We start from the raw sequence: 15,926 nt of genomic DNA on the forward strand, positions 1-15,926 counted from the left end.
TACCTCCTCAAGAGAGTCCAGCTTGCAGCACACAGCAGAACTTGCCTTCTTAATAATCTTATTCAGCTTATTAGCATCAGAGGCCCGCACACTACTACCCCAGCATGTGATTGCAAAAAACATGGCACTTGCCACCACAGACTGGTAGAACATTTCTAACATTTTGCTACACACATTAAAACACCTAACAGAATAATTTCTGTTTAATTATTGTATTGTTATCGTTGTTACTTAGGACTGTTGTGTTTGAAACTGTAAATATGTTGACGCTATGTAAATAACTATAAATATTAAAATTAGAACACAGAGAAGCAGGATGGAGATAATTATGGTGTCATTGCCAATCACCATCTTGGTGAATTCCTCAAAGTTTTGGAGGATGGTACATATGTCTGACATCCATGTCTACTCCTGAGATCTTATGTGTGAAGTCAGAACTGAATACCGACTGCCTTGTTTATGCTGGTAATCTACAAATGCCTTCTTCTGCTCACAAATCCTTTCCAAAATATGCAGTGTAGAGTTCAAATGCATGGGGAGGACATGACACATCAGTCGGTGAGCCAGAAGCTCACGGCAAGGGCGGATGAAGCTCTAGCTGACTTTCTAAAATGGGTACGCAGAGCCTTGTACTTTTTCTAGCAGATCTGGCACCTCCGTGTCCCTTTTCTGAAAACGTTCAACAATATGGTTAAGCACATGGGCCAGGCACGTCACATGTGTGAGCTTGCCTCGACACAGAGCAGCCACCAGGTTCCAGCCATTTTCACACATGACCATGCCTGGCTGTAGGTTGAGTGGAGTCAGCCACAGATCTGCCTGCTCTTTCAGAGCTGTCCACAACTCTTCATCATTGTGCGGCTTGACACAGCATATTACCTGCAGCAGAGCCTGTTGCCACTTGGCTGAGGCAGTGCTGCAGTGCTTCCAGCTTGTGACTGATGTGTTACTTTCGGAGATGGAGGCTGAAGAGCATGTGAAGGACAAGGAGGTGCTGGAGCTGTAGACTGTGTGGGTAACCCAGATTGACGAAAGGCATGCAATACTCGGGGTTTGGAGGACATGCACCATCCCAAGGTCGGACTGGATCCCGCATTCCACTACGTTAATCCAGTGTGCCGTTAATGAGATGTACCATCTCTGACCACAAGCACTTGTCCACGTGTTTGTGATTAGGTGGACTTACCCAATAACAGCATTGTGGAAGGCACGGGTAATGTTGTCGGACACGTGCTTGCTTGTGTGATGTCATGATGGCAGACTGGGAAATATTGTGGTGGCTGGGTAACGAGTACCTTGTGATGGTTACCACTTACCACCATCAGGTTGCCGAAAGCTTACGTCTCCCACAGGCCTAAAATGCAACATTTCCACCGCAAGCAGACGACAAATGTGTGAATTTAGTACTGTGGCATTGGCTTGGCGTATTTCGGCTTGCGTTCCAAGGACTGGGGTATGGACAATTGAACTCTGCGCTGGGACAAGGACATAGACGTGCTTGTTGATGGTGCTACTTCAGTTTCTGTGCAACTGCAGATGCAGGGCATGAGGCATCTTAAAATGCACCATGGAGAGTGGATTGGCTTGCACACACACAACATAGGAAGAAGCAGTTGTATCACCTGCAGAAACTGTTCATGGAGCCTTATGTTCAACCAACAAAATCAGGTGCTTTGCTGCTATGTGCCTGATCATGCTTGTGGTGGTTAAGATGGGATTTTTGCTACCCCTGCTGCTGCGGGCATGGCCAGTGGTGCAAATGGCCTTTTTGGGTTTATCTGCACAGTCTTTAAAAAACAACCAGGCTGTTACAGGGACATTCAGTGTCTCCCTCTCCCACACCACCTCCTCACTTTGACCCTAGTCTTTTGGTGTTCCCCAAGGCTCAGTTCTAAGACCCCAACTCTTGTCCATCTACACCTTCAGCCTGGGACAGCTGATGTAATGGCACGGTACGCCAATGACACACAGATCTACCTATCTGTACCTGACATCACCTCCTTAGTGACCAAAATCACACGTCTTCACGCTATTTCATCCTTCTTTTCTGCTCACTTTCAAAAAGTGGACATGGACAAAACAGAATACATCATCTTTCAACCATTGCACGCTAAATAGACATGAGAGCTGTGTATGCATCATCCGGTACCAGTTTAGTAAGAGGGAAAGTTTGCCCAAGAGAAAATGATTTTCCAGCCATTCCTGACCTTTTTTGCACATGTTTTGAAGCTGTGATCTTCATCTTCTTGGTGTGGATGTTGTAAATTTCAAAGTCGTCATCAATACCGTCATCGTCCATATCTTGTAAAGAGGAAATATGGTGTTACCCAGGGTAGTGGTTATCTACGTTTCGTGGCATTTCTTTAACAGTGGTCGTTACACTATAACAAATAATTTTCAACTGTGACATTTGGATATTGTTGGTAATATGTATGGGTGAAGATGAAGAAGCTTGTGACACGGGTGTGTTTATAGTTACGGACGGTGCACTCCTCTTTAAACTTATTTTTTCACAAGCATCCATCAGTTTGTTTGGTTTTCCTCCAACACTGATCTGCTTTCTCTAATTCAGCATCTCACGAACATGTTGCACTTTGCCCTTTAGACAGACACATGTGTCTTTGGCAACATATTTGTGACAGGCATTTTTTAGGCCAAGTCAAACGCGCGCATCTGTTACACTGATCTTCTGATGGGCATGAAACACCTTCTGGTAATTGGTGGTGGATAAACTACTAATCATTATATGCTGTATCCTGGATCTCATACCTCCCATAGCCACCGCTGGTCTTAATCATGTATGTTCCCATTCCTGTAATCACCATGCACCTTTTCCTGATCACTTCATCCAACAATTCGTCTGCCAATTATTTAAACAAAAAAATGCTCCTTCCCAGCAGCAACTGTGTAGGAAACTAATTTACAGTTTTGCAAGTTGTTTATGATGCCTGTACATAATTTTTTTTTAAAAATAACCCCATGGGGAAATGTTTGACAGCCCATACACTTAGTGTATGGGCATTACAAGTCTAGGAGACCTGCTCCTTTACATTGGGCCTACTTTTTAATGAGGCCTTCCTCCACCTCTCATCATTTTCCACCAATAGATCACCAGGGTTCATGTGTTCCGTGCTGCTACAGACTGTCAATTTTTGGGAAAGGGTGTCTAGGATGGTCATACTATGTTTTTAATAAATGTATTCCCCTTGGGGAAGTGTTTGTCAGCCTATGCACTTACTGTATGGGCATTACAAGTGTAGGAGACACAATCATTTACATTGGGCATAGGTTTTAATGAGGCCTTCATCAATTTCTCCTCATTCTCCACCACTAGATCACCAGGGTTCACGTGTTCTGTGCTGCTACAGGCAGTCAATTTTTTGGAAAGGGTGTCTATGATCCACATGAAAAAATTTTTTCAAAAATGTGCTCCTCATGAGCAAATGCCCTACTTCTTAACTCTGTCTCCTGCAATGTGTCCTTTACCTGCCACTAGATCACCAGGGTGAACGTGCTCTCTACGGTGAATTTTGGGCAAGGGGGCTGTGATGGCACTATTTTATTTAGAACAAAATGGACCCAACATCGGAGAATTGGGCATGACATTACATTGGGCCTACTTCTTAACTCTGTCTCCTGCAATGTGTCCTTTAACTGCCACTAGATCACCAGGGTGAACGTGCTCTGTACTGTGAATTTTGGGCAAGGGGGCTGTGATGGCACTATTTTATTTAGTAAAAAAGGACCACACATTGGGGAATTGTTTGTCAGCTCATGTCCTCCATTACAAGTCTCAGAGACCCACACCCCTACATTGGGCCTACTTCTTAACTCTGTTTCCTGCAATGTCTCTTGCTTATCTCCGACGACATGACCTGGGTGAACGTGTTCTGTACTTTTATAGGCCACAGAATTTTTAGCAAGGGGGGCTGTAATGGCAATAGTATATTTTTTAAAAAGGTGCCCCCTATTGGTGAAACCACATCCTTGTTGGCAGAGACTTCATAACATTTGTGTACCTTAAAGAGTTCACATGAAAAGCTCCTTTTGTGTGTTCTTGGTTGCTCACATTGGACACAATACACTTCATATGTATTTGATAAAACAATGCTGATAGTTTGGCTCAGTAGTTCATTACAAATATTTCTTTGTCAACTATATTAGTTTCTCTCCTTGAGAGCCATAACTTTGGCTGCCTCAAATGTACAAATGGCGAATATACAAATGGCGATTTGGAATCCAGATTAAAATACTGTATACCGAATGCATTCAGACAATCACATAGCTGCATTTTTTGTAAAACATTTACAGATGTGACAGACAATGCTCATAGTGACACAATCTTGATAATTGTTTGTTTATTCACTTCACAAACAGTTCTGAGCCTCTATATGTTTGCTGTTTGTCATTGTAAAACATTAAGGTTTACTGAAACTCTGCCTCTGGTGGTTTGATCTAAATCCTTGTGGCTATTATTTTCTAAGGGTTTATGGCCCCTCATCTAATGACTCCATGATATCTCAGTTTCATACAACCTTGAAAGCTGGCCACTTGAAGGTCTGGGTGAAACTAGAGTTACTACGTAGTGTAAATCACTATATAAGACCAGAGAAACATGACTAAGACAGATGCCAAAACTGGGGTACCTGTACATGTATATCCACATGATATTCCAGATGGATGATGTTTAAAAGCCTCTTGTGGATGATGGAATTATACTGTATGTAGTTAATCTTCATATATACAGTACGTAATCACTATATATATTTAATCCTTATATGTACTTATTAAACTTTGTATGTTAACATATACAAAAGTGTACGCACTCACACTATTCAATCATACTATTCATTGAATTTTGTCGTGTGCAATAAAATTGTGTTGTATTGCAAGTATTACCCTTATTTAAAGCCGTATCTGAACCTTAATGTTAAAAACATGTAACATCACAAAATAAAATTGCCAAATTCTCCTGTAAATAATTCGGCAAAGAGGGAACCATCATACCATTAAAAAATACGAGTGGATTTTCATGGGCCCATCCAGTATGTGGGTTCCAAGGCGTAATGGGGTGCATATGACTGACTATGCAGCAGGGCTCGCCTTGCTGCCAATGTGTAAAACAAAGGAGTAGGGAGTAAAACATGCATATTGTGAAGTGGATTTTCAGGGGCCCATCCAGCATGTGGGTTCAAAGGCTTATTGGGTGCATATGAATTGGTAGCAGGGCAGGCCTTGAATTCAATGCAACACTTTTTCAGGAGTCCCCCCTGGACATCTTATGAAAGGGGTATTGTGATGCATCATAATTCTTGGCAGCCCATCCACTCACAGCATAGGCTAGAACAGCTTAGGAGACCCACTGTTTAATAATGGCCCTTTAAGAAGATTAATGCTGCCTGATGAACCAGTAAAAATAGGCTCTGTGACTTTAAGAGTCCCTCCTTCATAAATGAAACAAGATGGGTCTGCTTATGAGTCACACACCACATGGCCAGCTAGGGCCAGTGAATGCATTTGTTGTGGTTGAAAGCAATGTTAAAGTTGAAAAACGCTTCAAAAACGCTGTGTCTGAACTAAGCCTAAGTGGGGGAGGAAATTTTCGGTCTGGAGTTAAATATTTGGCCTTACAGGCTAGTCATTAACCTGCAAAGGATGTACCTTGACATATTTCCCAGCAAAATCCATTTTGGTTTTGTTTTAGTGTGTTTTTTGTTGCACTGGGAAAAATGGCATGAATCTCGGAAAAAGATATTTACAGCTGTGAACTAGGAGTCAGGAATGCTTCCATGGGCGATCCCCATGATGTCCCTGTGTCATTTAAGCAGGTTTCCATCATTTCCAGACATTTTTAGACCTTAAAAGGACCCCCGGGGGAGATCGCGGTAAAAATACTCGGGTCTCCCTTTGACTTACATTGGGCTCGTTGTTCTAGCCGAGTACCCGATTATACCACTCTGCTTGACCCGAGCAATGAGCACCCGGGCATTTTAGTGCTCGCTCATCACTAGTGTTGAGCATTCCGATACTGCAAATATCGGGTATAGGATGATATTTGCTGTATCGGATTTCCGATACTGAGTTCTGATACTTTTAAGATATCGGATACCAGAATCGGAAGTTTCTATAGTGCAATGATGCACTATAATGGAGTGTGGGCGGTGCGTGGTCAGAGACTACATGTCTCTGTGTGCGGGCGGGGTCTGTGCGTGACTGTGGGGGGTCTGTGCGGGTCTGCTGGGGGTCTGTACGGGCCTGCCGGCGGTCTGTGCGGCCTGCCAGGGGTCTGTACAGGCCTGCCGGGGGTCTGTGCGGCCTGCCGGGGAACTGTATGGGCCTCTCGGGAGTCTGTGCGGCCTGCCGGGGGTCTGTACGGCCTGCCGGGGGTCTGTACGGGCCTGCCGGGGGTCTGTGTGGCCTGCCGGGGGTCTGTACGGCCTGCCGGGAGTCTGTACAGGCTTCTCGAGGCTCTGTGTGGCCTGCTGGGGGTCTTTGTGGTTGTGTGCAGGCATCGTCCGATGGGAACTACAAGTTCAGAATATTTTCCCAGGCTCGAGTTCATATGAGGACATCCAGCAGGGGGTGCATCACCGCAACTCGAGGTAACTACAGGTCATTCACCTACATTCCATTCATTCGCTGGGTTTTTACAGGCAGGGGCGGCTGCATTAGCAGGCTTCTGCTTGTAAAATTAATTAACCCTTTCAGATGGATTTACAGCATGGGATGAGACTGATCGTCGGAAGGTATGGAATATTGTTGTTTGTTTTTTTTTTACATTTGTTCCAGGTGACAAGGGTCTTCAGGTGGATTACCAGTATAATAAAATATTACAGCAACCTGAGTATTTATTTCATTAAAATACTGTAATAATGTGTGTGTGTTTTTTTAACCATTTCATACTATTGGATTAACAATGGAGAGGTGTCATAATTGACGCCTCTCCATTATTAATCTGGCTTAATGTCACTTTACAATAGCAAGGTGAAATTAAACCTTCATTACCCCATATCCCACCGCTACACGGGAATGGGAAGAGAGTGGCCAAGTGCCAGAATAGGCGCATCTTCCAGATGTGCCTTTTCTGGGGTGGCTGGGGGCCGATGTTTTTAGCCAGGGGGGGGGGGGGCAATAACCATGGACCCTCTCCAGGCTATTAATATCTGCCCTCAGTCACTGGCTTTACCATTCTGGCGGAGAAAATTGCGCGGGAGCCCACGCCAATTCTTTCTGCGATTTAACCCTTTAATTTAATAGCTAGAGCGCCCAAATTTTGCACATACACACTACTAACATTAGTAGTGTGGAATATGCCAAAAAAAAGGGATATGAGATGGTTTACTGTATGTAAACCATGTCTCATATCATGTTGGGTTTGTGAAGGATATAGGAAAAGCCGGCAATTGAATTACCGGCTTTTTTCCTATCTAGCGCTGTATGAAATATTAATATATATATATATATACATATGTGTCCCACTGACATATATATATATATATATATGTATATATATATTATATATATATTCCTATACTATGTGTAGACATTTATCTTAGCTATTCTATTCTAGCCTGTCAGTGTGATTTTACTGTACTCCGCACTGAATTACCGACTTTTCTATAGAACCCCACTGCATATTTCTCGCAAGTCACACTGTTGGTCCGTGTGTAGTCCGTTATTTTCTCACCCCCATTGACTTTCATTGGCGTATTTTTTGCGCAATACGGTGACAAACGCAGCATGCTGCGATTTTCTAGGGCCATAGAAGACCGTATAATACGGATCAGTAAAATACGGCAGATAGGAGCTGGGCCATAGAGAATCATTGTACCGTATGCAATCCGTATTTTCTGCACCTCTCATACGTCATTAAAACTCGCTAGTGTGAGGCCGGCTTAAAGGTCTCGGAAGATGGCACCTTTTGTTTTTTTTACCAAAGTTTGTTTGCTTTTTTCACCACTTAAATAAAAAAGAACCCACACATGTTTGGTGTCTATGAACTCGTAATGACCTGGAAAATCATAATTGCAGATCAGTTTTAACATTTAGTGAACATGGTAAAAAAACAACAACTGTTGAATTGCACTTTTTTGCAATTTCACCGCACTTGGAATTTTTTCCCCATTTTCCAGTACACGATATGTTAAAAGCAATGGTGTCGTTCAAAAGTACAACGTGTCCCGCATAGAACAAGGCCTCATGTGGCAATATTGAAAATAAAAAAGTTATGTCTCTGGGAAGAAGGGGAGCAAAAAACGAAAACGCGAAAACGGGAAATGGCTCGGGGGTTAAGAGGTCAATGTATTAGCCACATTAGAAATCAGGAGCAAAAATCAAATCTCACTTTATAGGAACCGTGGTAACCAAGAAAAAAGAGCGCAAAGATAGTGCGCACACAGCATGTACCATATTTAAAAAAGGCTTTATTGATACAAAAATGCCAAACAGACAAAAAAAATCATGATTAAAAACAATTTAAACCATATATGGTAATTAAATGCTTGGACTGGATTCAGACAAGCCTATGAAAAATCACACAATTTTCATCCAGAAAACTCAGCCACTTTTCATACCTATTACATCTGTGGGCAATTTGTGTGCCGTATTTTGGGTCCATGTGACATACATCAACAATTTAAAAGGTTCATAATGGCAATGTTTCTGTAAAAATTGAATGCAAAATGAATGATCCGTATGGGATCTAATTTTTTTGTGCACCCATAGACTTCAATGGTCGCGTCTAGTGTTGAGCATTCCGATATCGCAAGTATCGGGTATCGGCCGATACTTGCGGTATCGGAATTCCGATACCGAGATCCGATATTTTTGTGATATCGGGTATCGGTATCGGATCAATAGAAATGTGTAAAATAAAGAATTAAAATAAAAAATATTGATATGCTCACCTCTCCGGCGGCCCCTGGACATCACGCTGCTAACCGGGAGGCTTCTTTTTTTAAAATGCGCGCCTTTAGGACCTGCGAATGACGTCCCGGCTTCTGATTGGTCGCGTGCCGCCCATGTGACCGCCACGCGACCAATCAGAAGCCGTGACGTCATTCGCAGGTCCTCAATTCCTAGAATTAGGAGTTTAGTGAATGAGAATGACGTCGCGGCTTCTGATTGGTCGCGTGCCGCCCATGTGACCGGCACGCGACCAATCAGAAGCCGCGACGTCATTCTCATTCACAAAAACTCCTAATTCTAGGAATTGAGGACCTGCGAATGACGTTGCGGCTTCTGATTGGTCGCGTGCCGGTCACATGGGCGGCACGCGACCAATCAGAAGCCGGGACGTCATTCGCAGGTCCTAAAGGCGCGCATTTTAAACAAAGAAGCCTCCCGGTTAGCAGCGTGATGTCCAGGGGCCGCCGGAGAGGTGAGCATATCAATATTTTTTATTTTAATTCTTTATTTTACACATTTCTATGGATCCCAGGGCCTGAAGGAGAGTTTCCTCTCCTTCAGACCATGGGAACCATGAGAATACCTTCCGATACTTGATGTCCCATTGACTTGTATTGGTATCGGATATCGGTATCGGCGATATCCGATATTTTTCGGGTATCGGCTGATACTATCCGATACCGATACTTTCAAGTATCGGACGGTATCGCTCAACACTAGTCGCGTCTCATCCGAGATATGGAAAAGAATGTATAACAGATGTGTAAAGAAACTGTCATCTGAGTAGCCTTATTGAATTACATTAGTAAGTGTGCTAACTGATTTTAATGCTACATTGCCGCAATGAGCTTTTCATGAGTTTTTGACTCTGTATTTTCACTGCGTGTAAACTGCAATGTCTAAGGCTATGTGCACACGTTGCGGATTAGGCTTAGGAATTTCTGGTGCGGATTCTGCCTCTCCTGGCAGAAAACGCACCTGCGGATTTGTCACGTTTTTTTGTGCGGTTCCGCAGCATTTTTTGTGCGTTTTTGCTGGGATATTCTTGCGGATTTGCTGCATTTTTTATCCCTGCGGTTTTCTATAATGGAATGGGTACAAAAACGCTGCAGATTCACAAAAAAGAAGTGACATGCTACTTCTTTTAAACCTCAGCGTTTCCACAGCGGATTTTCCGCAAAGTGTGCACAACATGTTTTTTTCTCATTGATTTACATTGTACTGTAAATCAACTGCGGATCTGCAGCGTTTCTGCACTGCAAAAAACGCTGCGGATCCGCAGAGAATCCGCAACGTGTGCACATATATATAAAACCAAAAACACATGGGCCACCTGCATAGCGAACAAGTCTATAGGAACCTGTTCACACCACCAAAGAACTTGAAAACACAAAAGCGCACAGAGAGGTCAAAAAATACTCTGTTGTAAAAAAGTCACAGTAAATAAGCAAGTGCTAGTCAAAAAATGAAAAAATACAGGGTATTTAGTTAATACGTTTTTTTTGCAAAAAAAAGTATGTTAAGCTGCTCCACCAATCGCCAAGGTATAACCATAATAGAAAATATCCACGTTGAACATGCGAGACTTTTTTACAACAGAGTATTTTTTGACCTCTCTGTGCGCTTTTGTGTTTTCAAGTTCTTTGGTGGTGTGAACAGGTTCCTAAAGACTTGTTCGCTATGCAGGTGGCCCATGTGTTTTTGGTTTTATAATTGTTCTCTTGTTTCTACAAGACTGGGGAGTTCACCACTCCTTTGTGGGTCATTTTCATTGTAGCTGTTCCATCTCGCATGTTTAACGTGGATATTTTCTCTCTGAGCCCTGTTCATACAGGTACTATACAGATGATCAAGTTTTTTAAATACATCAGATAGGGATTATATACATTAGACAGGACTGCTCTATTATGGGTACACCTTGGCGATTGGTGGAGCAGCTTAACATACATTTTTTTGCAAAAAAAGTATTAACTAAATACCCTGTATTTTTTTCATTTTTTGACTAGCACTTGCTTATTTACTGTGACTTTTTTACAACAGAGTATTTTTTGACCTCTCTGTGCGCTTTTGTGTTTTCAACGTGTGCACATACCCTAACAGTTCCAGCAAAGTGGATATGATTTATAAAAATCTCATGTCCACTGTGATCTTTTTTATACCGTATAAATTGATGTGAAGTGTATGTGGTCCAAATCCACAACATGTCAATTTCTCTTTCGGTACACTGAGTCTTGTATGGAGATTTTCCCTATAGAATTGTATTAAAGGGAATTTGTCAGTAGGATCACCTCTCCTAAGCTGTTTATATGAACACAGAAAATGATGTCTTATTCCAGAGAAATCCATGTTTTCTTACACGTTAATGACCTCTTCCAGGGTTTGGGGAGGATGTTGACTGGGAGATAATTCTGCTTCTAGAGCTTATTTTTTTTTATGAAGGGGGAGATACCAGTGTGAAACAAGTGACTAACACAGAACAGCAAAGATTAACTTTGTCTTCTTGCAATCATAAACCCTGTCTGCCTGTGAGATGGAAGCTGAAACCCTGAGAGGAACCTGCAGATGTGTCAGGTATAATCACACACAGCTCTGCAGTTAGATCAGGAGAGCAGAGAGTGGCCATTACACATCACACTGGTAACTCCCCCTTCATGTAAAATAAGCTCTGAAGGCAGAGTTATCTTCCAGACAACATCCCATAGCCTGGAAGAGGTAATTTACATAAAGTGTTAAAAGATGATTTATCAGCAACCAGGCATCTGATATGAGGCATACAGGGATGGCTTTGTTCAGTCTATAACTGTATTCCCATATTAATGCTTGAGATAGGTCAAATGTGATCACATATTCCCTTTAACCGCCTTCAGCTCAATCTAGAGCCATTGTGACTTTATGGATGAATGATCTGTAGGAAAAACTTATGCAAGCCTAGATAGGTCCACCAGGGTTTTCTCCATTATTATTTGGATAGTATCAAGCCATCGGGTTGCTGGTCTTCCTCTTCGCCTTTTTCCTTCTATTCTTCCGACCATTAAATGTATTAGATATCGAAAATCCTATGCGAAACGCACTAAAAATGATTGTAGTCTGCACATGCCTGTGTCAATAAAGTTAAGTCAAAGCCAAATACCAGAAAATATCAGAAACAGAACAACTTTATTTAAAACATGAAACCAACCAAAAATGCATGCAAATAAGAGCTTATAAAAAAATGCACTCAAAAACACAATGGAAAAAATGCAATTAGCCTAACTTACCTCATAAGTGCAGAAATGGCATAGAAATTATGCAACAAAAAAAACTCACCAAATACTCCGATCCTCCCAAGACCTCCTACTCTCCTCCACACTTATTCGTTCCTCACACAACCGCCTCCAAGATTTCTCCCGAATGTCCCCCATCCTCTGGAATTCCATGCCTCAACACATCCAACTATCGACCACCCTTGACTCCTTCAGACGGAACCTGAAAACCCATCTCTTCAAGAAAGCCTACAGCCTACAATAACCATTCTGCCGCCTCGCCATCGCCAGAGCCGCTGCCTCGCCCCTACCTTCTGCCTCTTCCCCACTATCCCATAGAATGTAAGTCCGCAAGGACAGGGTCCTCTCCCCTCTGTACCAGTCTGTCACTGTAAATTTGTTTACTGTAAACGATATCTATAACTCTGTATGTAACCTTTTTCTCATGTACAGCACCATGGAATTAATGGTGCTATATAAATGAATAATAATAATAATAATAAAAATAATAAATACTCATCATGGGAACATAGCCTTAAGGCTCAATCACACGTAAGTTTTTCACATACGAGTGCTATTTGCTTTTTTCACAGATAGCATAAGTACATGTGATAGCTTATAGAGCAGTTTACATGCCCATGATTTTTTGTGTACCAAGTGATTCATGCAAAATTGTGAAAACCTGTTCGATATTGATGAAAGTGTCAGATCAAACTCATCAATTATTGTCTATGGGTCCGTGGACAGTTCTTGATGCCATCCGTGTGTTGTCCATTTTTGATTGACTGATAAATAGGAGAATGTGGTAAACTTTTCTTTTCATCATCAGTGTCAAACTGTTGAAACTCTGATCAAACTCTGATAAAAATACCTAATGAAACTCAGTCCATTTTTCTCACATGTGGAAAAAACTGATGTCTGAATGGGTTTTTTTGGCTCATGCAAAGATACAATTTTCCCACGTCCAAGAAAAATGGACTGATTATTCTGATCAGAGTTTGATCAGAATGTGATACAAGTGTCATTTGATTTTCTCATACGTGGATAACATTTATATTTTTCCACCTTATCCTTTCTGACAGTCCATGAAAATTGTACCCCACTCAGGAGTCATCTGAGGGTAGTCCGATTATTTCATGGACCAATTAATTTGCATTACCGACTTTGATCCGACCCTCAAATGAAAATTGTACATGTCTCAGCAATTTTCTGAGGACCCTGCGTTGGACTGGAGCACCTTGGGTCCACCAGAGAAAATCATTCTTGGGGCCCACTATGTAGAAATAAATACAAGAAATAAATACAAGACCACCAATTGTGCAGTAAAACATGCTAATATCAGGGTATAATATAAGGGAGTACACATCTTAAGGATATATCAGGGGTTGGTACAACCCCCCTCACAGAGTATAAAGTAGCCCCTCATAGAATATAATGCACCCTCATATAATATAATGCAGCCCCCTCAATGAATATAATGTATCCCCCTAATAGGGTATAATGCAGCCCCCCACAGAATATAATGTAGCCCCCTCAGAGTATAATGCAACCCCCTCATAAATTATAATGCAGCCTCCATAGAATATAATGTAGCCCCTTCATAGAATATAATGCAGCCCCCCGTAGACTATAATGAAGCCCCCTAATAGGGTATACTGCAGCACCCCACAGAATATAATGTAGGCCCCTCAGGGTATAATGCAATCCTTTCATAAGGTATAATGCAGCCCCCCATAGAATATAATGTAGCCCCCTCATAGGGTATAATGCGGGCTCCCTCATATAGTATAATGCAGCCCCCAGAATACAATGTAGCCCCCTCAGAGTATAATGCAGCCTCCCATAGAATATAATGTAGCCATCTCAGAGTATAATGCAGCCCCCTCATAGGCTAAAATGTAGCCCTCTCATAGGGTATAATGCAGCCCCCCACAGAATATAATGCGGCCACCCCACAGAATATAATGCAGCCCCCTCATAGGATATAATGCAACCCCCTCATAGGGTATAATGCAGCCCACTCACAGGGTATAATGCAGCCCCCCATAGAATATAATGTAGCCAAATCAGAGTATAATGCAGCCCCCTCATATGCTATAATGCAGCCCCCACAGAATATAATGTGGCCACCCCACAGAATATAATGCAACCCCCTCATAGGATATAATGCAGTCCCCTCATAGGGTATAATGCAGCCCACTCACAGGGTATAATGCAGCCCCCTCATATAGTATAATGCAGCCCACTCGTAGGGTGTAATGCAGCCCTCCCAGAATATAATTCAGTACCCCCACAGAATATAATGTAGCCCCCTCATAGGGTATAATGTGGGCACCCTCATATAGTATAATGCAGCCCCCCAGAATACAATGTAGCCCCCTCAGAGTATAATACAACCCCTCATAAGATATAATGCAGCCTCCCATAGAATATAATGTAGCCATCTCAGAGTATAATGCAGCCCCCTCATAAGCTAAAATGCAGCCCTCTCATAGGGTATAATGCAGCCCCCCACAGAATATAATGCGGCCACCCCACAGAATATAATGCAGCCCCCTCGTAGGATATAATGCAACCCCTTCATAGGGTATAATGCAGCCCACTCACAGAGTATAATGCAGCCCCCCATAGAATAAAATGTAGCCAAATCAGAGTATAATGCAGCCCCACTGGCAACACGTAGGCCCCCTGACTCACAGGCCTGATAGCAGCTGCATGGTGTACTGCTATTAGCAATGCACCACTGGCTGGGAGCCATGGACCTGCGGGGACCCTAGGCAGCTGCTGGCCCTGTATGCCAGCAGGTGTCAGTGCCTTGACCCACCAGAGAATCCTCTGGTTCTCCAGTGGGCCAGTCCGACCCTGTGCAGACCTCCTGGTCTGAGCAGAAAGACGGACATGTGAATGGCCCCATAGACTAACACAGGTATGAGTGTAATCTATGAAAATCACAGATAGAACTCGTATGTAAAAATCAGACGTCTGAATGCGCCCTTCCTCTGACTGCACTCATCTGATCAAGCCTTTACAGCCAATTTCTCCTACATATTACAGCTGAATACAAGGACTGATAACAGTGGGACACCGCATGATCATTTTATTGTTGGGGAGGCCCTTCTAATGAAATTAAATTGTCGAAATCATGTTAATGGATATCTCTTACCGGTCAACACAGAAGCATATCGAGTCATATTATTTAAAAATTAAGTTGGCCGGATGAGCCTGCAATTTTTGAGTTAACAGCTGTGTTTACAGCTTGTCTGATCCCATCAAAGAAGTCTAGCTTTACTCATCAGAAAAGTTAGTAAAAATCTAAATCCCTTGAGAAATAACATTGTCCAACACATTGTGGTTTGAAGGAAGGCAAATATTGATTCTGAAAAGGCATCTAAAGTTATAATACAACAAGCAACAACATTTTTCTATAACTACTTTGAAGACAAGCTCAGGATCCAACATGTCACTGTTTACTCTTCCACTAAACACATCTCAGATCTGTTCAAAGACGAGAAAAATCTTTACTGTTCCACCTGCAAAAAAAAGAAATATATGTTTGCAAATGCAGAATTGACTGGCAAGCAAATGGTCTCGGCTTTAGGAAAACAAGCAATATCCCGGACTGACAAAGAGTTGTTGGCTTTATAGGTATCAGATTTATGAGATGAACAGGATCAACATCCATTTCATAAAATCCCACTGGAAGTTTGTGTAAAGAAAATCCTGGATGCTAATTTATGAAAGGGAAAACTCCGTACTGAAGGATACAGCTTTCAGAAA

General features: G+C 42.3%; 1 long non-coding RNA gene across 1 annotated transcript in view; it reads right to left on the reverse strand.

The window, feature by feature from the left end:
- The window catches only part of LOC138667206 (uncharacterized), a 389,637-nt gene extending 373,968 nt beyond the window's left edge, over window positions 1–15,669 (reverse strand). The window contains exons 1-2 of the long non-coding RNA XR_011318640.1: window positions 15,582–15,669; window positions 2,208–2,301 (exon numbers count right to left, since the gene is read on the reverse strand). This is a non-coding gene — a long non-coding RNA (uncharacterized lncRNA). The remainder of the gene's footprint in view (window positions 1–2,207; window positions 2,302–15,581) is intronic.
- Between the last annotated feature and the right edge of the window lie 257 nt (window positions 15,670–15,926).

This window comes from Ranitomeya imitator, chromosome 2 (assembly GCF_032444005.1).
Source record: "Ranitomeya imitator isolate aRanImi1 chromosome 2, aRanImi1.pri, whole genome shotgun sequence".
Lineage (NCBI taxonomy): Eukaryota > Metazoa > Chordata > Amphibia > Anura > Dendrobatidae > Ranitomeya > Ranitomeya imitator.